General features: G+C 38.5%; 1 pseudogene; it reads right to left on the minus strand.

Annotated features, from left to right (window-relative positions):
- Positions 1-630: 630 nt before the first annotated feature.
- The window catches only part of LOC125351067, a 90,056-nt pseudogene continuing 67,284 nt past the window's right edge, over positions 631-23,402 (minus strand).

Genomic DNA, 23,402 nt, shown 5'->3' on the forward strand with positions numbered 1-23,402 from the left:
TCCGAAAGGTCAGGAAAAATTAGAGGAAATTATCAGGAGAAAGGACATATCTGAGAATGATGTCCTGACAGAAGAACCAAACCTCAAAAGTAATTGCTTCCATCCTATCTGTCTAGTGCAGTATTGATACTATTTTATCCTCAGTTTAGGTGTCAGGAGTGTGGGAGACTCTATGGACCCAGAACTTTAGTAAGAGATCTGCCATGTCTCCTCAGATATTTCTCAAACCCAGAAAAATCCTAGCAACTAAGACTTCAAGTAGGAATAACTCACTCCAAAATATCCCCAAATCAAGAGCATAAACAGATCTCTTTAATAACTCCCTAACCACTTGTCATTTTAATTATGTTTTTGGCTCAATCTGCATACTTGTAAATATTTGTAAAAAAAAAAAAAAAAAGAAGGATTAAAGAAAACGACTCATAACCTTTTCTTTCTTCTTCTTTCCTGTACTGGGGTTGAATTCAGGGACTTGCACTCATTCACCTGGCTTGCGTAGCACTTCACCCTTGAGCCATGCCTTCAACCCTGTTCATAACCTTTGCTTTCTTCCCTCTTCTCAGTACCACAGGGCAGAGTAACTGTCAGAGGAAGGGTAGCCAATTGATTGTGCATAGGCTATGTGGTTGACTAAGCCCTCACGGAGAAGGGGAATCTTCCAAAGATGTCATCCCAAGTTATGAAAAAAGAGCTATCTGGAGAATTTTCATAGGCAAATTGTTCTGTATGTGTCAGGTCTTTAAGCACGCCAATAAAATCTATTTCCAGGAAGAAGGGACCATCCACTTTATCACCCAGGGTAAATCCTAAAGATGCAATCTTGTCCAGCATAACTGGGGTCTGGACATCCTGGATTCTTCTTTTATTTGAGAAGAAAAAATTGGAAAAAGGAATCTTGACCTCCTCCCAGTAGGGCCCCCCCACGGGTGAACATGAAGTAACTGTACATCTGATTACTCCTCTGGATGAAGTCTGTGTCCTGCCTGATATTCACCATCCAAGGCCGTCCATCCCCACGGATGTGGAGATACAGTGTTGAAGCAGGACCAGTCATGAGGTTGCTTCCTCGCAAAAGCGCCCCTTGGAATACTGGACATCATTGTACAGAACCACTTTGCTTACTCTCCCCATCACAAGGCACCTCAGAGCTCAGAGTTCCATAGAGCAGTGCACTCTGGTTGTTCTTGCCCATTTTTTAAGAAGACTTCACTTCTGCCTCCAATCAACTTATCAAAAGTCACTACCCATTTATCTAAATCTTCTTTTCCACAGAATTGCCAGATATTAGCCCAAGACTATTTAAGTAGAGACGAGCATGTGACCACTTTTTATTTTGTATTTTGGGTAGACCTAAGCTCAAAAGTGTTCCTTGAGAGGACTGTTTTGACTTTCAACTTTTATCTTGAAAACGAACTCATCCATACCATTTTAAAAACCTCAACTGTTCATCAGAGACTTCACGAACCCACTTCATAATAAGGGGACTTGAAGCAGCCCTGCTTCCAGGCATCTCTCTGCAGAAAAAGATACTGTTTGAATTCCTTTCACCAAGTATCTAGATGTGGATGTTGTTGACTCCTAGCCCTTGCTAATGTGGTTTGAGAAAGCCCAACCCTGGATGCATAGAAGAACCCCTGTGTTAGCCAGGTGCCAGTGGCTCATACCTGTAATCCTAGCTGCTCAGCAGACTGACATCTGAGGATTGTAATTCAAAGAAAGCCTGGGTAAGAAAAGAACCTGTGAAACTCTTATCTCCAATTAACAACTCAAAAACGGAAAGTGGAGTTGTGGCTCAAATGGTAGAAAGCTAGCCTTGACCAAAAGAGCTCAGGTTCAGTGTCTAGGCCCCAGAGCTGAAGCCCCAGGACTGGCAAAAGAACAAACAAACCAACAATTACTGCACTGCCAAGCTGTGTTCACACACAATACCAGGTGCTGGTGGCTCATGCTTATAATAGCTACTCAGGAGGCTCATATCTGAAGGATGATGGTTTGAAGTCAGCTTGGGCAGAAAAATCCAAGATAAATCCTCAATTAACCAGTAAAAACAAAAACAAAAACCTGGGCTCAATGTATGGCTCAAGAAGTAGAATACCATTCATGAGTGAAAAGTCCAAGAGAGCATGAGGCTCCAAGTTCAAGCTCTGCTAGAGCCTCAACCTCACACGCAAGTACCATGCATGCACATGGAAAAAAAGAAAGAGAAAAACAAAAACAATACTGTTTATTAGCCATGGGGTTCCATGCTTTCAAGATTAGGAACCAGAACTGTAGTCCCATTAGGAACATGAATTTTAGCTAGGCTTGGTGGTAGCTCTCGAATCTCAGCACACAGAAAGCAGAGGCCGAAGATCAAGAGTTTAAAGCCAGTATGGGCACAGTGAGGCCCTTGATTAAAAAAATGAATATGAAGGTCAGCAGGAGAAAGATGGCACCGACAGAATAGGGAGGCACCCCGACTCGCTCCAACTGAATAGTGAGCTGGGAACTCCAACATCCAACACCCCATCAAGAACCCAGAAAAACCAGCAGCCAGAAGCAGTGGAGAAATGCAGGAAAACAAAAAGGAGCAAAAAAGAAGAACCGAAAACCTACATGGAGCCGGAGAATCTCCGGGGCACCCTCCCCCCACCAGCCAACCCTGGCCCAAACAGGGCCAGGCTGCGAAAGGGGAACCCGGCGATCGGCAGACAGGCTGCCAGGAGCGCAGAATTCATATAGCGGGAGACCCCACGGACACAAGGCAGGGTGTGGACCAAGACACACACCGGCAGCGAAGAGAAGTTCGGGTCCACACCGGGTTCGGACAAGGGAACCCAGCGCGGCAGAAAGAGGGAACCGGGAAAGCCACCACGACACTTCGCCAACCCCTGAAGGGCCAACGGCTGCGCGGGACACACACACAAAGCAGCAACAGTGAGTCCCCCATTATCCCCTCCCCCAACGGGAGACCAGATATCAGAGACCCAAGCCCTACAAAGAAGCTAGATCTCCCTCCCTCCCCCTCCCCACCCCCGAGGGAACAAAGAACCCCAAATCAGGTGGGGAGCTCCCATCAGGCCCTGGGAAGTCAGTTTAGCAGGGGAAGGGCGGAGCAGCCCCAAGGCCCCACAGGTTCCTTAACTGGCAGAACCGGCCCCGCCCCCTTCCCAACAGGGGCCGGGGACAGCCGGCGGTGCAAGCCCCACCCGAGGCGCCTGGACCTCGCAGACTCTTACAACTAAAATCACAGGCGCTGGTGGGCAATACCAGCCCAGCAGGATCACATGAGCCTGATCACGTCCCCCCCTCGCAGGGGAGGCGAGGTCTGAGGGTGCCAAGCCACAGCCGGACAGTCGATCCCACTGGGACCCACACATACCGCCCCCACAACGGACTTGCGGGAGGGCGCAAGCACAACCCAACAACCTGGGGCTCGCTCTGGGAGGCATATCCTGCTAAAGTGCCTGTTGTAGTGGACGCACAGCGCACAGGAGGGCGGGGGGGCCCCCCCCCCGGCGACAGCACCTGCTCTGGTAGGCGTACCCTGCACTGGTGGGCGGGGCCACAGCGACAGCACCTGCTGCCATAGACACGCCTACACAGAAGGGAGGGAAGACCTACACAGATCTCCAGATGCCCAAATCACAAAGAAACATAACTCAGTTCATCAAAGGGCAAGACAACTCGCCAGCTCCAAAAAGCAGCACGACTGAAGAGGAGAAGGAGAATAAAAAAGCAAGTGAGGCCATGTTAACAGGAATGATCGAAAGTGTCAGAAATGAAATCAGAAAACAATTTCAGGAGTTTAGAGCAGAAATCTGGAAGGACACCCAGGAAGCCAAGAAAGAAATGGAAGCAAAAATGGATACAATGCAAGCCTCCTTTAAAGAAATGGAAGCAAAAATGGATACAATGCAAGCCTTCTTTAAAGAAAATCTCCACATCCTGAGAATTGAAATGCACGAAAAAATAGATTTAAAATACAACTCTTTAAAGGAAGAAATTTCCACGATCAGAGCTGATATGACAACCATAAATAGCTCTCTGACATCCATAAACTCCACAATTGAAACCATAACACAAAGAGTGGACCATATAGAATCCAGAATCTCTCGCCTGGACGATGAAGCAGCTGACAACAACCAGAAAAGGTGAAGCTTCAGGGAAGACTAATCCAGGAACTAATGGACAAAGACAAGAGATATAATCTGCGCATAATTGGAATAGAAGAAGGAGCCGAATACTAGAACAGAGGGCTTAATCATGTTCTCAATAAAGTTATTGCAGAAAACTTCCCCAACCTCACAGGGGACCCCATCCAGGTAACCGAAGCCTATAGGACACCTGGCAGGCCAGACCCCAGGAAAGCCACCCCAAGGCACATAATATTCAAGACTACAGACCTCAATATTAAAGAGCAAATTCTGAATTCAGCCAAAGCGAAGAAGGAAACTTTCTTCAATGGGAAGAGGATTCGAATAACATCTGACTTATACACAAACTTACCAAGCTCAAAGTGAGTGGAAGAACACCATCCACGTACTTCAGAATAACAATTTACAACCTCGGATCAAATATCCAGCAAAATTGGAGTTCACATTCAAGGGGAAAACCAGATCTTTCCACACCAAAGAGGAGCTAAAGGAGTATGTGAATAAAAAACCAGCCCTACAGTGAATATTAAGAGGGGAACCCCACCCAACAGAGATTGTAAAAGACACACAGACAGAATCAGAAAGAAACTTCAATAGCCAAAGTCCAGCAAAAAGACCAGCTCACTAAAGACAAGAAAAAAAAAAGAGGAAAAAACAGCCCAACAAGAAAATGGAAGTAGAAAAAACACCCTTATCCTTGATCTCTTTAAATATAAATGGTTTAAACTCCCCAATAAAGAGGAGCAGACTGGCAGAATTGATTCACAAACAAAAAGTTGACATCTGCTGTCTACAAGAGACCCACCTTACAGCAAGGGACAAAAACAGGCTTCGAATGAAAGGATGGAGCAAGATCCACCAAGCAAATGCACCCACCAAAACGGCAGGTGTAGCCATTCTGATCTCAGACAAGCTGGACTTCTCATTAAAGTCAACTCAAAAAGACAAAGAAGGACACTACATATTAATACAAGGAAAAATCCAGAATCAAGAAATCACGGTGATGAATGTATACTCACCGAACAAAAGAGGCCCTACATATGTCAAGCAAATTCTCACAGAATTACAGAGCAAGATAGACGCAAACACAATCATAGTGGGTGACTTTAATAATCCTCTCTCTCCAAGAGACAGATCCAACACCCAGAAGATTAGTAAGGGAGCTGAGGACCTAAATAACACCATTTCCCAAATGAATCTAACAGACCTATATAGAACCTTCCACCCTACAGAGACCCAATACACCTTCTTTTCAGCAGCCCATGGATCATATTCCAAAATAGACCACGTCATAGCCCACACAAAGAACCTCAGCAAATACAAAAGTATTGAAGTCATCCCATGTATTATATCTGACCACAGTGGATTAAAGGTAACCCTCAACAACAAAGGATACCACAGAGGCTATACACACTCTTGGAGGCTAAACCCCACACTGCTATCCATCACTTGGGCCACAGACCAAATTAAAGATGAAATCAACGAATTCATAAGCCACAATGACAAAGAAAACACATCACAAAGAAACCTATGGGACACAGCTAAGGCAGTACTGAGGGGCAAGATCATTGCACTTAGCACCCACATTAAAAGAATGGAAGCAGAGCAGGTGAATACCCTCACGATGAAACTAAAACAACTGGAGAAACAAGAAATGACAGAATCTAAAACGACTAGGAGGAGAGAGATCACAAAGATTAAAGAAGAGATAAATCTGATTGAAAATAGAAAGACCATTCAACAAATAAACAAGACTAAAAGCTGGTTCTTTGAGAAAATAAACAAAATTGACAGACCCCTTGCAAGACTTACAAAAAAAAGAAGAGAAGAGACTCATATACGTAAAATCAGGGACTCCACCGGAAAAATTACAAGTACACACGATATTCAAACAATCATAAGGAGCTATTTCCAAAACCTCTACTCAGCAAAAAGCAATAATTTTACAGAAATGGATCAATTCTTAGAGAAGTACAAACTGCCCAAACTGAACCAAGAAGAAATAAATCAACTAAATAAACCAATAACTTACGGTGAGATACAGGAGGTAATCAAGAACCTCCCTACTAAGAAAAGCCCAGGCCCAGATGGATTCACCAACGAATTCTACAAAACCTTTAGTGAGGAGCTAATACCAATACTCCTCAAACTCTTCCGCGAAAAAGAAACAGAGGGAGAAATCCCAAACTCATTCTACGAAGCTAATATCATACTCATTCCCAAGCCAGGCAAAGATCCAACAAAAAAAGAGAACTACAGACGAATATCACTAATGAACACAGACGCAAAGCTCCTCAATAAAATATTAGCTAACAGGATCCAGAAACTGATCAAGAAAATCATACATCATGACCAAGTAGGCTTCATCCCACAGTCACAAGAATGGATCAACATCTGTAAATCAATCAACGTAATTCACCACATAAACAGATCTAAAATTAAAAATTACATTGTTATCTCAGTCGATGCCCAAAAAGCCTTTGACAAAATTCAACATCCATACCTATTAAAAGCTTTGGAGAGAACAGGAATAGATGGAACATTCCTCAAAACAATAAAAGCCATATACAACAGACCAACTGCTAATATCATATTAAATGGAGAGAAACTTAAATCATTCCCCCTAAACTCAGGAACAAGACAAGGATGCCCACTCTCCCCACTTCTGTTCAGCATAGTGCTGGAATCCCTAGCCATAGCAATAAGGCAAGAGGAGGACATCAAAGGGATCCACATCGGCAAGGAAGAAATCAAGTTATCCCTATTCGCAGACGACATGATCTTATATCTGAAGGACCCAAAAAACTCAGTACCCAAACTCCAACACCTAATAAACCATTTTGGCAAAGTAGCAGGATACAAAATCAATCCACAAAAGTCAGCAGCTTTTCTGTACACCAGCAATAGACAAACAGAAAAGGAAATTATGGAAACAATTCCACTTACAGTAGCCATAAAAAGAATAAAGTACCTAGGGATCAACTTAACCAAGGACATGATGGACCTATTCAATGAAAACTACAAAAATCTAATATGGGAAATCAAAGAAGACACAAGGAGATGGAAAGACCTCCCATGCTCATGGGTAGGCAGAATCAATATAGTGAAAATGGCCATATTGCCCAAATTGTTATACAAATTCAATGCAATACCTATCAAAATCCCAGCCACATTCTTCACTGAAATAGAGAAACCAATCCACAAATTCATATGGAACACCAAAAAACCTAGAATAGCCAAAGCAATTCTAGGCAAAAAAAGTAGTGCAGGAGGTATCACAATACCAGATTTCAAGCTCTACTACAAGGCCATCATAACAAAAACAGCATGGTATTGGTATGAAAACAGATTGGAAGACCAGTGGATTAGATTTGAAGACCCAGAAATAAAACCACACTCTTACAGCCAACTGATATTCGACAAAGGAGCTAAAGACATACAATGGAATAAACATAGCCTCTTCAACTACTGGTGCTGGGAGGACTGGGCAGCCATATGCAGAAAACTCAAAGTAGACCGAAGCCTATCACCATGCACCAAGATCAACTCAAAATGGATCAAGGACCTCAATATCAGACCTGAATCCTTGAAACTACTGAAAGACAGAATAGGAAAGACGCTAGAACTTATAGACACAGGAAGGAACTTCCTGAATAGAGTCCCAGGGGCACAACAAATAGGGGAAAGACTTGACAAATGGGACTACTACAAGTTAAAAAGTTTCTGCACAGCTAAGGACATAGCCACCAAAATAGAAAGACAGCCAACGATATGGGAAAGGATATTTACCAGCACAGCAACAGACAAAGGCCTGATATCGGTCATCTACAGAGAACTCAAAAAACTAAGCCCCTCCAAGCCCAATAAACCTATTAGGAAATGGGCAAAAGAGCTAAAGAGAGACTTCACAAGAGAAGATATAAAAATGGCAAAGAAACACATGAGGAAATGCTCAACATCCCTGCTAGTAAAGGAAATGCAAATAAAAACAACCCTGAGATACCACCTCACCCCAGTTAGAATGGCCTATACTCTGAACTCAGGAAACAACAAATGCTGGAGGGGCTGTGGGGAAAGAGGAACCCTTATCCATTGTTGGTGGGAGTGCAAATTAGTACAACCACTTTGGAGAACAGTATGGAGGTTTCTCAAAAAGCTCAATATAGACCTACCCTATGACCCAGCCATACCACTCCTAGGCGTCTATCCTAAACAGCAAAACCCAAGATATCAAAAAGACATTTGTTACTTTCATGTTTATTGCGGCACAATTCACAATAGCCAAAATATGGAAACAACCCAGATGCCCCTCCACCGATGAATGGATCCAAAAAATATGGTACATATACACAATGGAATACTACATAGCGATTAGGAATGGTGAAATATTGTTATTCGCAGGGAAATGGTCAGAACTCAAACAAATAATGTTGAGTGAGACAAGCCTAGAACACAGAAAACAAAGGGGCATGATCTCCCTGATATATGACTGTTAACAAAGGGAGATGGAGAGACAGTAGAGACCACGTCTGTGAATACTCTATATGTTCTTGATACATTGTATACTGCATATATGTCTACCTGATCTAGACAAGGGATAGAAAAACAGGTCATAAGATATCACAAGAAATGTATACACTGCCCTAATATGTAACTGCACCCTTTTTGCACAACACCTTGTAAAAAAATTTATGTTCAATTAATAAAAAAATGAATATGGACTTTTTTCTGCATACTTCAGTTCATTAAATGAGTTGTGTTCTTCAAAAAAAAAAAAAAAAGAGCTATCTGCCAGCCCATTCTTTCACTATTACTATGGGGTCTTAATATTTATTTGGTCTATTTCTTAAAAAATTTTTTTTCTTTTACTTTTATTTCTTTCATATGTATTTTTTGTTTATATGGTACTGAGGAATCAAACCCAGAGCTTCATGCATGCTAGGCAAATACTCTATCTCTAGGCCACATTCCCAACCCTATTTGGTCCATTTCTGGACTTCAAACTTGAAACCAACCTCAGGGGATCACGTGGCACTTTTGTTTTTTAGCACATACAAATTGTTTGATATCATATTTCTTTTTTTTCCACATTATAGCACTTTATTGTTTTCTTCAAATAGTTGTACACAGGAATTTAAATTTATTTATTTTTATTTCAGAGTTGATATATAGAGGGGTTACAGTTACATGAATCAGGTAATGTGTACATGGCTTCCCTTCCATCACACTCTTGGTTTTTCCCTCCTGTCCTAACCCATAAGATATCCAGTTCATTTTCCACATAATGTCTACTGGGTATCACTGTTGTATTTGTTCGCCCTTGTTCCACCTTTTATGTGCCCTTCATTACCCTCCCCAATACAAACAAACTAACCAACAAAAGGAAACAAACACAACAACAGTGACAACTAAAAATGTCTTTTGTTTCCTTTTCTTGGAGTTCATTTCATAGAATATTATTTTATATGATAGGATTTGAAATTTTGGTTGTCCTTATTTTTATTATGCCTATAAAGCTAATTTCGTTGCTTTAAAACAAGATTGAATCTCTAATAGAGCAACCAGCTCTGAAGGTCTCTGTCTCCTTGATTATCATACATTTATTTGTCCAGATGAATTCTAATTTTACTTAATGTTAAAATATATAAAATATAAATGTGGCTTAGTGGTAGAGTGCTTGCCTAGCATGCATGAAGCCCTGGGTTCAATTCCTCAGCACCACATAAACAGAAAAAGCCGCAAGTGGGGCTGTAGCTCAAGTGGTAGAGTGCTAGCCTTAAGCAAAAAGAAGCCAAGCACAGTGCTCAGGCCCTAAGTCCAAACCCCAGGACTGGAGAAATAAATAAATAAATAAATAAATAAATAAATAAATAAATAAACAAACAAACACTCTAGTGACAAGGAGCATGCCTAGAGTCTATAGTTGGTTTTACATTCCCCTGCAAAAAGAACCAGGACTGCTCAGAGAAAGAGTTGCTTCTCCAGGCATCTCAAAGAATAATCTATATCTCTATATATCTCTCTCTACATATATGCATATACACCAGTATATATGCATATAAATGTATATATATATCTTAATATATAACATATGATGTTTAGTTTACCATCTAGAGATACAACATTCATTGTCTCCTTTTGAAAGTCACTGAAAGGTCAGTGGAAAGCCATATTTTCTGCTTTTAAAGTAATAGTTTATTTTAAAACAGTCATTCTTGCGATTTTCCTTATGATCATAAGTTTGTACTATTGAATATGAAAAATTCATATTTTACTTTCAGAAGGCAAGAGCCCACTATTACACTGAAAATTTTAATCTTCTCAGCTTCTTGGACGAAGAATAATATTTCTGAAATGGGAGCCTTTATAAGTAAAATTAGAAATGCCTCAGAGAATCTTGCTCTTTCAAAGGAATCACCAGCTCCTTTTGTAAAATAAAAAGCAAAAAGTCTTTATTCTTGCTTGAAATACAATGATGACTTCCTTAGGGTTTTCCCTCCAGATCTGATTCACTTTCAATCTTTTGTCTACATTGTTCTAAAAATGCAAATATGGACAAGCTTCTATCATTCCTGATATCTTTACATGGTTCATCCATTCTGGTCAGAATTCCAATGGTTTGGCTTGCCATACAATTTTCTTAAGGGGAAAACTCAGGCGTGATAGGGTCTGAAACGTATGCAGTTGGTGGGTAATTTTTCGTGAGAAAAAATTGGAAAGCTCTGAAATTAATTAACTACAGAGTCTTAAATAGGGTCATGCATGAGCCTCTTTGAGGCATACATTCCGGTTATGGTTTGGTATCTCTGCTTTTCTTAAGGGGTTTGTTTAATCATTTTAAATGAGGTGAAGGTACCAAATCAATACATAATGACTGGGATAAAGTAACTACACAACAGGCTGAAGTTACCAACAACCCAGCGATCTCTGACCAGTGGCTGTATATGGCTATGGTGGCTCATCTTAACAAGTTCCCTGTCCCTACTGAGGCACAGCTCTTAGTTATCTTTTAATTACTAAGATTGGATTCTGTATATCTCACACCATTGTCTAGCTCTGTAGATGGTGTGGTTAATTAAGACCCTGCTGACTGCACCTAGTTAACTTCCTCTCCCCAGACAAAAGGCCTGGTTTATTCTCAGTTAAGTCTGGAGAGTATTGACAATGGGAACTGCTACACAGCCCCGCCATCTTTCCTTCTCTATATTATAATCCTCTCTTCATTCTGTACATTCTTGCCCACTCTTTAGTTTCCTCTATCTTTTAAAAATTATCAGTGATTCCTTATTTTCTTTGGTGACTGTTTTCTAAAGTATTTACATTAGTCTGGGTTCTCTAAGAAGCAGAGGCCAAAATGTTGGATTAGACATGCAAGAATTTTATTAGGCTGAATGCCTCGAATAGCAAATGAGAAAGGAGTTGGCACTGACTGAGACTGTGGTCAGATCCTGGTGCTGGACAGATGCCAAGTGAAGAACAAAGAGAATGAAGGTTGGATGGAAGTACTCACTTTGGGGCCACACAGGCCTGCTTAAAGATGACCATCTTCTGTTTCATCCTGGATAGGCATTAGAACAATAAACATAGGTTTGGGATGTGTGGCCTTCAGATACCGAAGTGACCTTAACCAATGCTGTGCTTCCTTCCTTGTGTAGGGAATATGACACAGAAATTTGTCATTTACTTTGGAGGAGGCCCAGCATGCTGAACCCTCAAAACTTAAGTGAAGTCACAGGGACCTAAAATTTTGTAAGGTTGTTATCTCACCCTCTATGGCGCATGCAGTGTTTTTCTTGGCTGTACTGGGGTTTGAACTCAACCTCATGCTTGCTCAGCAGACACTCCATCTGCTGGAACCTTGATTCAGACCTCTACCCCTTGGTTTATACATACAGTCCTTTTGCTTTTAAGATAGGGGCTTACACTGTTGCCTAAAATTGAAATCCTGCCATCTTTGCTGGAATTACAGGTATGAACTACCACACCTGATACGTACATCTTAACCAAGTCTCCAGTAGGTTACCTCTGACTATCAGCCATACCATGCCTGGCACAGTAGTTACAATGTAGATACTTTTATTTAAACTTTTAGTAGTGAAGAGTTATTTTCTGAGGATCCATCTGCTTTTTAAAGTATTTAGAGTAGTGCATTAAATGAAGAAGTGACAGGAAGTGCTGGCTTACAATTTACCACTTCCCTCCGAGGGCACCATATTGTTACTTATTTACAACCTGGTTGTAACAATTTCTAGATGTTGGCTGTTTTCATCATGATAGCTCTTACTCTAGGGTCAGGAAATATAGTTTAGGAATTACTGCACCTGTCAATTCTATTAGTTCAAAGCATATACATACAGGGACTGGGTTGACATGGTATGTAGTTGCATAATTGGGAATAGCTCTTTTTGTGGGTTAGATATGTGAAGATACAATCATTTGATTGTGCTGTTTGTTAAGGGCCCGAATGTTAGTTACTCAGCTGTTTGGTTCCTAGACACCATGTTCTATTAGCCATCTCTGCAATTCTCTGTATGTCAACCTCATCTTCTCTGCCAGGCCTTTCCAGTGATTCTGGTGAAGGGAACCTCACCCTGGATAAAGAAGGGTTAAGTACTGCTGTCTGGCCTGTATTACTCAGGTGCATAACTATTTAGTATCATCATTCCTGGCCTGTAGGGAGAGCCAACACAGAATTGCTTAATGATGCATTTTTGATGGCCTTGGCAAATGGTATACACTCTAGACCCCACTGAGGAAAATAATCCTGTGGCTTTTTGTCATCAACCTCCCATGTCCACTTTCTCAGCCTCTTAACACATTCATCTACCTTCTTCCTACTAGGGCATTGCATCCTTCAACCTTATTGAGATTTGTCAGGCTCCTAGGAACTACCCCAGATATAAGTTGACACATTTATGGGATCCTTACTAGTACATTGAATTTTGAGTTTTAAGGAAATATAGGCAAGTTAATGAAGTCATCTTTCTTACTCAATTGTATAGTCTGACCATGTAGGCAAGAACTTTCCCCCATTTTCTTTATCTTTCATTTCTTTATTCTCTTTTCTCTTCCCCTTCTTCCTCCTCCTCCTTTTCTTCTTCCTCAGTCTGTCTGTCTTTGTCTTTTTCTTTCTCTCTCTCCTTTTTTTGGGTGGTACTGATATTTTTTTCTATCAGTCATGGTTGCTCAAGGCTAATGCTCCACTTTGAGCCATAGCACCACTCCAGTTTTCTGGTAGTTAATTGCAGATAGGAGTCTCACAGACTTTCCTATCAGAGCTGGCTTTGAACCATGATCCTCAGTTCTCAGCCTCCTGAGCAGCCAGAATTACATGTGTGAGCCACCAGTACCTCACAATGCTGAGTTTTAAACTCAGCTTTTCTGCTTGCTAGGCAAGCAGTATACCACTTGAGGCATACCCAAGGCTTTGATGAATGACTTTTAATATTTTTTTTGGTTGGTTGGTTGTGGGGCTTGAACTCAGGGCCTGGGCACTGTTCTTGAGTCTCTTTGTACTCAAGGTTAGTTCTCTACCACTTGAGCCACAGTGCCACTTCTGGTTTTTGAGTGGTTTCTTGGAGATAAGAGCTAACGGGGACTTTTCTGTCTGGGCTGGCTTCAAATCACGATCCTCAGATCTCAGCCTCCTTGGTAGCTAGGATTAAGGCATGAGCCACCAACACCCAGTGGCTAATGAATGACTTTCTAAGTCTATTCTCAGAAATAATTCCTCAACTCCTGTCTAGACATGCTGGCTCGTGCATGTAATTGGTTAGATGCAGTGTCTTCCTTCTTGATTTTTAGCTCTACCATCATTAGAGAATTCCTGGATTTATACTCACCATATACTCTCAACTGATATTTTAATTTCCTGCTTGCTTCTGTTTCAGTTTTCCTTGTTCTCCTGTATGAAGTACATAGGTACTTTATAAGTGTTCTTCCTTTAAGCCTACTTTGAACACAAAACTAATTTTTATATGATTACATATAATTTAGGATAAGAAAATTGAAACTTCAAGTATTCAGATCGTGCTAAAACACCTAATTTTCCTTTGTGTCTCATCTGAATTAAATCCAGTTTGGTAAAAGCAAGAATTATCTAAATAACAAATTGTAGGTAACCATTCAGGATTCTTTTTTCTTCTGAGATGTTTAACCTTTCAAGTACAGACTGATATATAATTCCAAAATAATAAAACTCAAACTTGTTCCTTGAAATGGCCTTTCTGAAATGGGAATTAGGGAGCTGAATTCTTATCCAAAAGCAATTAAATGGCCTTCGATAGGTAAGTGATGGTTTCATAAGGGCTTCCATGGTATATTCTCAAACATGTACCATAACACTCAGGAGACCTGGGAAGAATGATCACACTTAGTCCTTAAGGGCATCAAGAGCAATTCTTTGGCCTTTTATTAGTCATATCTCTTTTTAAAAATATTACCAAAATATAGATGAACATTAGATAATAAAATGGATTCAAGTATTTCATTTCTGTCTCCACAGTGACTAAAAGCAAAGTAACAGAAGAAACAAAGGGAATGAATGAGACCAAGGCAAAATACACCTTGTGACTATGCATCAAATTACCCTTCCGTATGTGTAATCTCCTTGTGATTTCTACTTGAAGATCTAGCTAATTTGTGATATTGTTTGGAGAACTCAGAGGTATCACAGTGAAGCCAGTTTTTTTCAAACTAAAATTAGTTGGGAAGATAAGAAAATCTGCCATTTAAAATAAATTGGCTCAGGGACTAGCTAAAACTCAGTACAAAGCTACATCACAAATGAAATTCTTATTAGAAACTCAGCTTTGACTAATCAGTAAAAGTAAAAATCCTCATTTCAATCTTTGAAAAGCAATAGATACCAGTTATTTATAATTTTAATTTTGCCTGTGACAATTTGCATTATTCAGTAATTTTAAAAATTTATAGAAATGTACAAAGTTGCATTGGAACTAGAAAAACAACTTTTCTACCAGTCCTTGGTTTTTAATCATTGATTTAATCAATCAATAGGTTAGCCTTGCACAGAATCTAATTATTGGACTTGAAGCTATTTTGCTTGGAGATTGGTTAGGATTATATTTTTATCTTTCTTGTATTCCCTTTGTTTTGTAGTTTCTGATAAAGTCAATGTAACTAACTGAGAAATAAGCCTTTTTTTAAAGTACCAAAACAGACATTTTTATCAATCTCCTTAAAGATGTATCATAATGATCTTGGTCCATTGGACTCTGGTTCTTCCAACAGCATTTGTGCTGATCCTAGGTAAATGCCTATCCTCCCCCAACAAGGACACTGTGATGTTCAGATGGAGCCTATATATCTATATGTTTAAAATAGCCACAGTTACACTGGCAGTGCAGCTAGGAGTTATGTATGCTCCAGGAAAGTTACCTCTTCTATCGTGTATCTTGTTGCTATGGATAGGAAATCACAACTACCTCCAGGTTCATGAATACTGCTTGTCAGATTAACTGCCTGGCCCTGTGACACTTCGTTCCCTTTCTTAGTTATCACTTCGCTCCATTCCTCTTCAGCGTTGGCTTCCTATTAATACTGTCCTATCTTTCAGAAACTGTTTTTCTTCCTCATAAAAAAGAAATCAAACCGAAGCTTAGCAGTGCTGCCTTCTTTCACTTCATGAATTTTTTTCTTAAAAGAGTCTTACTGTTTGAGCAGTGGAGTCTAACCTGTCTTTAATGCTGTCTTCTGAAAACCTCATTGTAACTTCTGATGCAAACCTTTATTTTTGGTTAGAGCTGGCTCTCTGAAACTAGAAGCTGAATTGTTCAATTGCTGTACATGTTTCTCGTCTCCATCTATCCTCTGTTGCTCTGTGAATGATTCAAGTGCTAGAGATTAATCTGAGAGTTCATGAAGTCCACTATGTGGTATATAAACACATTAAAGGTTTGAAATAAGCCTTTGTTCATACCTGGCACATTTTTTACAATGTTCTTGACAGTCTTTTCCTTGGTTATAATGAACTTTGAGATGTTTCCACTTTCTAACAGAATTTTTTTTTTACTTGTACATCGCAAGTTATTAATTAACTGAGTATGGCACTCAAATATGTAATTCTAGCTACTTAGGAAGCTAAAATTAGGAGGATCATGGTTCCAGGCCATCCTGGAAAAAAAGTTTACAAAATGGTATCTAAACCAATAAAAACCTGGAAGCAGTGGGATCCATCTGTCACCCTAATCATGGAGAAGGCATAAACAGGAGGAACAGGGTCTAGATAAGCCTGGAAAGGATGTGCAGCCCAAATAGAAAAACAATGAAAGACAAGAGGCCTATCATGTCTAAACTGGAAGAGCACACACCTGGCAAGTTCCAGAATGAGATTTCAGATCTCAGTACCCACCTCCTCCCCAAACAAAAAAGCAATGGTTTATGGTCAGAGTGAAAGTAATTAAAAGGAAACATATACTTAATTTAAGAGGATCAGGTTTTAAAAATCACAGTCCATTCTTTTTGAGAAGAGTTTGTCAGACAACTCAAAAAAAATTTTAAAAACATTCTTTTAATCAATATATCCTTCATATAAAACTTTTTTAGTAAAGTCAATTTGCACCAAGTTTTACATAAGTAGGACTTTCTATTCATTTCCATAATAGAAAAATAATTGGTATCAACTAGCATGTCCAATGGTAGGTAGTTAATATTCCATTGCTTATGTGTGCACTTATTTAGGCAAGATTGAAAAAGATGTTTAAAAATTTTAATGATGTGGAAAAACACTCATCCAGTCAAAATTTGGCCTGAAATTTGTGTAAACAGATTAATACCATTGTTCTAAAAATAAGTGCATGCCAATGAGTCAAGTTAATCATCGTTAGAAAGCTATCCTACTTGACTACGGCATTACACATTTCCTTTTTTGTTATCCAAAGACCTATAACCATACACTACTTTAAAATAAACAAAACTTGTCAGATTTTTCTTACCATGTACATATTTCTCTCTGTGGACATCTTCTTCCTAGGTTAACTCTTTCATTTTTCAAGTCTCATTCTGGTATCTGTTCATCACCTATTATATACAATGCACAAGACAGAGCAAACATTTGCCTGTTATAATTATATTCAAACTCTTCTTTATGGTAGCTGGGGATGGTGCCAACATTTTACAGTACACAGTATTGTATGTACAATCTCACATGAGTCTTAACTGTAATTTTTTTTTAGCTGAGGATACCAGAGCTTAGACTGACAGTCCAAGTTTATACACCAGATATGTGGTTGGCTATCTATTAACCCAGTCTGTAAATGAAAAAGCTGTTATTTTCCCACCACAGTGAACCATATTTCTTCCACTGTCCCTGGATAGTGTAGTAGCTCCTATCAAAATTATTTGAATATGCAATAAAATTCTCTATTTCCCCAGTCCTCCAATGAGTGTATTAAATCAAATACACTTTTGAGGTAGATTCTTATGTGCAGTCATAATAAATAGTACAAATATATCTAATTCTTGAATGATATTTTTGGGGAATCTTCAGGACTCTTTTTCTTTGCCAGATATGTCTTTCACTCTGTCTTTACCCATTCACTCGTGAAGCATTCCCATCCACACACTTTTTATTGGCACACATCAATTATATAATATTTGCGTGTGCGTCATTATGTTTCCATGCATGTCCACAATATAGTTTGATAATATTCACTCATTATTACGTTCATATTCTTCCATTAGAAAGTGGGTTTCATTATGGCATTTTCATATATTTATATAATGTACTTTGCCTATATGTTTCCCCCTCACCATCTCTTTTGCCTCTTCCATCTCCTGTTGGTCCCTTTCCCCCCAACAGTCCTTCCTTTTTGTCCTTTACATCTAAATTTTGTATATGCAAGTATCCATGTGGCATTTGTCTTCTTGAGTCAGGCTCCCTGGCTTGTTTTTGAGATAGGACCTTGCTAACTTTTATCTGGGCTAGCCTCCAACCACAATTCTCCCATCTCTGTCTCTTGAGTAGCTGAATAGGTGTGTTCCACCTTGCTTAGCCCAAACTTTTTTTTTTTAAGTAGCCTGAAAACAGCCTTGACAGTGTCATGATCATCACTACTACTTTTCCTACATGCAAATCTTGTTCCAGTGGATAACCTTCAGTAAACATGTATGGAAGTCTCCTCACTCCTGTGATGATGATGATGATGATGATGATGGTGATGATGATGATGATGATGATGCCTTCTCCTGAAATATCTTCTACAGGCTTGCCTGAGGCTGTGGTAACTTTTTTTTTTAAGTAAGTGAAAGTATATCGTATTCTAAATACAAGATCTGTAACCTACTTGTTACTGTTTTTATCGAATACCTAATGAATTTGATATTCATTAAAATAACTGACAGCCTAGTAGCTTTATTTATACAGCATCACTGTAAATATTAGTAATGCACTGAGCTACAGTGATATTACTGTACTAAGTTGTCATACTGTGCTAAGTTGTAATATTATTGGGACTACCATTATGTGTGCAGTCTGTCATTGACTGAAACAGCTCTGTGAGATGTATGACTATATTAAAGTCCAGTCTTGGATATTTTCTTTCCCAGTGCTACAATCAGCCATTTATGAAGGGAGCCCAGGTTGTTTTGACTTGAGAATGGTGCTGGAAACCAAGTCCTGGGTGCTAATGTGCTCTTTGTTATCAAGTTATCATGCTTCTAGGTTCTCTTAGCCAACAAAGATGTATTGGAGTCAATGTACTAAAGTTTACATATGTATATGAATAGATATTTTCCACAATTATCTATGTTAACCTATGTGGATTCATACTTTCATGTATAAACATACACAATTATGTATGTATGTCTTCAACTACAGTCTAATAACATGGGAATCATTCTATAATCTTTTCTTTATTTATGAATTCACAATGATAAGAAGCTTGGCTCCTGTTATCAGCTATCTATTTACTCATTATTTAACTCCAGGATTCATAAAGAATGTCATATAAATGGTATTAGAACCTTAACCTCTACTCTAGTGGAAAACATTATCAATCAATGTATAGGGGTTCTTTTGCTGTTTTTTTTTAATTAATTTGTTTATTTATTTATTTATTTATTTATTTATTTATTTATTGTCAAAGTGATGTACAGAGAGGTTACAGTTTCATATGTTAGGCCTTGGGTACATTTCTTGTACTGTTTGTTACCTCCTGCCTCATTCCCCCATCCCCCCTCTCCCTTTTCCTCTCCCCCCATGAGTTGTTCAGTTGGTTTACACCAAATGTTTTTCCAAGAATTTCTTTTGGAATCGTTTGTCTTTTTATCCTTTGTCTCTCGATTTTGATATACCCTTTCACTTCCCTAGTTCTAATACCAGTATATACAGTTTCCAGTGTACTCAGATAAGATACAGTGATAGTGCGGGTACAACCACAGGAAGGGGATAAAAGAGGATCATCAACAATAGAAGCTACGGTTTCACATGGCATGTTGAAAGTAATTACAACAGTGATGTAATACTTGTTTCCATAACATGGAGTTCATTTCACTTAGCATCATCTTATGCATTCATAAAGGCATAGCTATTGGGCAGGTTCTTTTGCTTTAACATCAGAAATTCCACCTATTTTCAAAGCTAGTCAGGTCATTGCCTATTCCTCATTGTCCTCACTTAGGTTGTTCTATATATTTGTGATACTATGTGATGGTTTGGTCTTAGTTTGCATTTCATTCTGGGATTTCTAGACCTCGAAAATGATTTTTTTCAAAGCTCATATGCATTACACTCTGTGGTATAAAGTTATGTGCATTTTACAAATGTGATGCCAGGTATTTCCAATTGCAGTTATCATAAAGAATATAGGCCTTTAAAAAATAGTCCCTGCATTTCATCCATGTGACCTGACTTTACATGCATTGCAACTACTAATTTTTGTGTGTGTGTGATCTCTGTATTATCTTTACCACAACTTGTATCATGTAGTATATAGCCTTTTCAGACTGGTTTTCCACTTCGTAATATGCATATAAGATTCATTCATATCTTTGCAAAGTTTGATAGCTCAAATCTCTTTATTAATCACTGATTACTATTCCATTGTATGAACACACCAGTTTGTTTACCCAGTAATCTATTGAACGATATCATGTTTGCTTTCAGGTTTTGATAGGTTTAAATAAATCTACCATAGACATTCATGTGTAGATTTTGAATAAACATAAACTTGCAAATTTGGGTAAATAATATAAGCATGATTGCTTATAGAATTGTTTTATAGAATTCCTTTTGTTCCATGTCCTCACCCAAAGTTTGTATTGTTATTTTTTTAGTCAGTATAATTAATGTGTAGTAGTTGGTTATATTTTTATCCTTACAAAAGACAGTTTGAAGCAGACAGTGACTGTGTAGGATTACAAGCCTGTAATCTAGCAATCATAGCTTCTTGGGAGGCAGAGATCAGGGATCATGATTTTTGAGTCCTGCCTTGGCATAAAAAAATTGTTCATTCAGTTAATGGCTATGTACAGTAGTACATGGCTATCATCCTCAGAAGCAAGGAAAAGCACAAGTAAAAGGATGGTAGCCCAGGATGGCCTGAGCATAAAGCAAGACCTTATCTGGAAAATAACCAAATAAAAATAACCAATAAAAAAGATGGACATATGGCTCAAATAGTGACGTGCTTGCCTAGCAAGTGCAAGATCCTGAATTTAATCTCACTTATCACAAAATGTTTCTCTTTGGCAATGCAAGAGTATTAAAGGCAAAGATTCTCTTCAGCCTCTCTTACCCAGCCACTAGTCCACTTTCTTATAGAATGGGAATTGGTGTTATTGCTAAGAAATTTGTTTTAAGAACCACAAAAGCGGGTCGGGTGATATGGCCTAGTGGCAAGAGTGCTTGCCTCATATACATGAAGCCCTGGGTTCAATTCCCCAGCACCACATATATGGAAAATGGCCAGAAGTGGCGCTATGGCTCAAGTGGCAGAGTGCTAGTCTTGAGCAAAAAGAAACCAGGGACAGCGCTCTGGCCCTGAGTCCAAGCTCTAGGACTGGCAAAAAAAAAAAAACAAAAAAAAAACAAAAAAAAAAACCACAAAAGCCCCTGGTTGTAAACCTTCCCATACTTTTCAGTTCTGTCAAGTTCAATGTTTGATTAAAACAAATGTTTGTTATGCCCTTTTTTTCTGTGCAAAAAAAATTAGATTAGCAGTATAATCTGATTACAAAATTTAAAAAACTATAAAGTCATATTGTGTAAAGGAGATATTCTAAAATTTGAAATAAAGTAAATGTCTGGTCATAACTACATTCATGACAACGAGGTAGTCAGATATTAACCTCTCTTCTTAAACAAGCTTGTGAGAATATCTAGAACCATTCCATATAAGACAAAGAAAATGAAGCAGTAGAGTCTTGGTGTATTGAAGTGGTAGAAACAAAATTATTGCTTGAGTGGATTAAACATTTATTTCCTACAGTTCTGAAGATTAGAATCCAGAGCAGAATGCTGGCATGGTTTGATTGTGATGAGGACTCCTTTCCAGTTTGGAGAATCCAGTTTCCATTGTATCCTTCCATGACTGAAAGAGAATGAAGGTTTGAGGTTTTTGTTGTTGTTGTTTTCTTTACAAATATACTAAGCTCACTCGTGAAAATTACACTTCCATGACAAATTAGCTCTCAAAGGCCATATTGCTTGCTACCATCATATTAGGAGATAGGATTTCAACAAAGGGACTTTTGTGGGGGACAAAAACTTTCATCCCATTTTAGGTGGAATAAATAGACACTAGCCTAAAATCAGACATTATTCTTATACAGGAGGAAAAGAGGATTTGTTGTATACAACCAAGGGAATAACCCCAGCTAAGGTAGAAACAACATTCTAGGGTAGTATATACACAATGGTAGTGGAGATAATGAGGATATATGATTCTTTCAAATGAGCACAGCATTGTAAGCATGGTGTTAAAATTTCTTATACTATGATATATGGTATTGTAGTATGAAAATGTGAAATATTGTGTCTCAGAATCCTTTCACATGTTAGGACATATGTTCAGCCTCAGCTAACAAGGAGAAGTAGGCCATGTTCTTCAATAGGGACTAAAAAATAAATTGGAAAGAGCAAAAATAAGAGATTTTTATTAAAAATTGAGTAGTGAACTATGGGGATAATATTGAAGTAAGCTGAAAATAGTTAACTTAAAATGTAATGTTATTTTCATGATATAAGTTTATATTCTTGTAATAAAACAGATAAGATGTTTAAGATTGTGCAAATTTTAAAACATTTTTGTAGTGAAATGCAGTGAGATTCCCATATGTTTGGCTAATTTGATCATATTTGGCTTCAAGATACTCAGAAAAAAAAATCCCAAATCGATTATACATTTGCAATCTGCCTTGTAATTTTTGCAGTAATTGCACATCTGTACTGAAATCTTTTTTTAAAACTAATATACACTTGGAAATGTTATCCTACATTGCTTAGGTACAAAGTAGAGAGTAAGTAAATTATTCAAGTTTTTAAAAAGTCATTTAAAATGTCCCATTTAAGCTTCTCTTTTATTACATCAATCTCTTGAGTTCCATTGACTTTCTGCATAAATACATGCAAATGTTTCCAGTATTTTATTTACTACAGTATTGATTCATTCTTGTAATAGTCTGGCACCATAAGACATTAAAACATTATATAAGGGAATATTTCCAGTGTGGAATTTTCCTGTGTGTTCTACATTATCTAGCATCCCTGGATCCTACTTAGGAAAAATGCTTGAGTTTTCATGTCTGTGCCTCTAATTATCAGATAGCCAAACATGCTCACATGTTTCCAAGTTGTCTGCTAATTTAGAGTAACTGACTTTCTGAGAACCACTTAACTTTAATCTATGGTTCCTGACCTTTCATAAGGAGTGTTGTTAAGTTTCAACTATTTGAGTTATAAAGGCTACACAAATAGGCTCTGAAATGAGTTCTTTGTGGTAGGAAAGGCCATGTAAGTGTTAAAGACAGAAGTGAAAAAGATCCTTATGGAGTAAAGAAGACAGCAGGAAAGCCAAGTCCAAAAGAAAGCTACTATTTTTTATTCTTTTAATCCACAAAGTGAACAAGAAGGAAAAATATATTAATGTATAAGCTCCAAATCTAATCTTCATAAAAGATCTTTAAGGAAGTACACTTCAGTTAATCCTCAATAGTAGAGAATACTGGTATTATGAGAAATGATGCAAGTTTTCTTACCTTTGTGGAAGCCCTACTCCCAGCCCCCACAAAGAGCAGAGAGAAAAT

This window comes from Perognathus longimembris, chromosome 5, assembly GCF_023159225.1.
Source record: "Perognathus longimembris pacificus isolate PPM17 chromosome 5, ASM2315922v1, whole genome shotgun sequence".
NCBI lineage: Eukaryota > Metazoa > Chordata > Mammalia > Rodentia > Heteromyidae > Perognathus > Perognathus longimembris.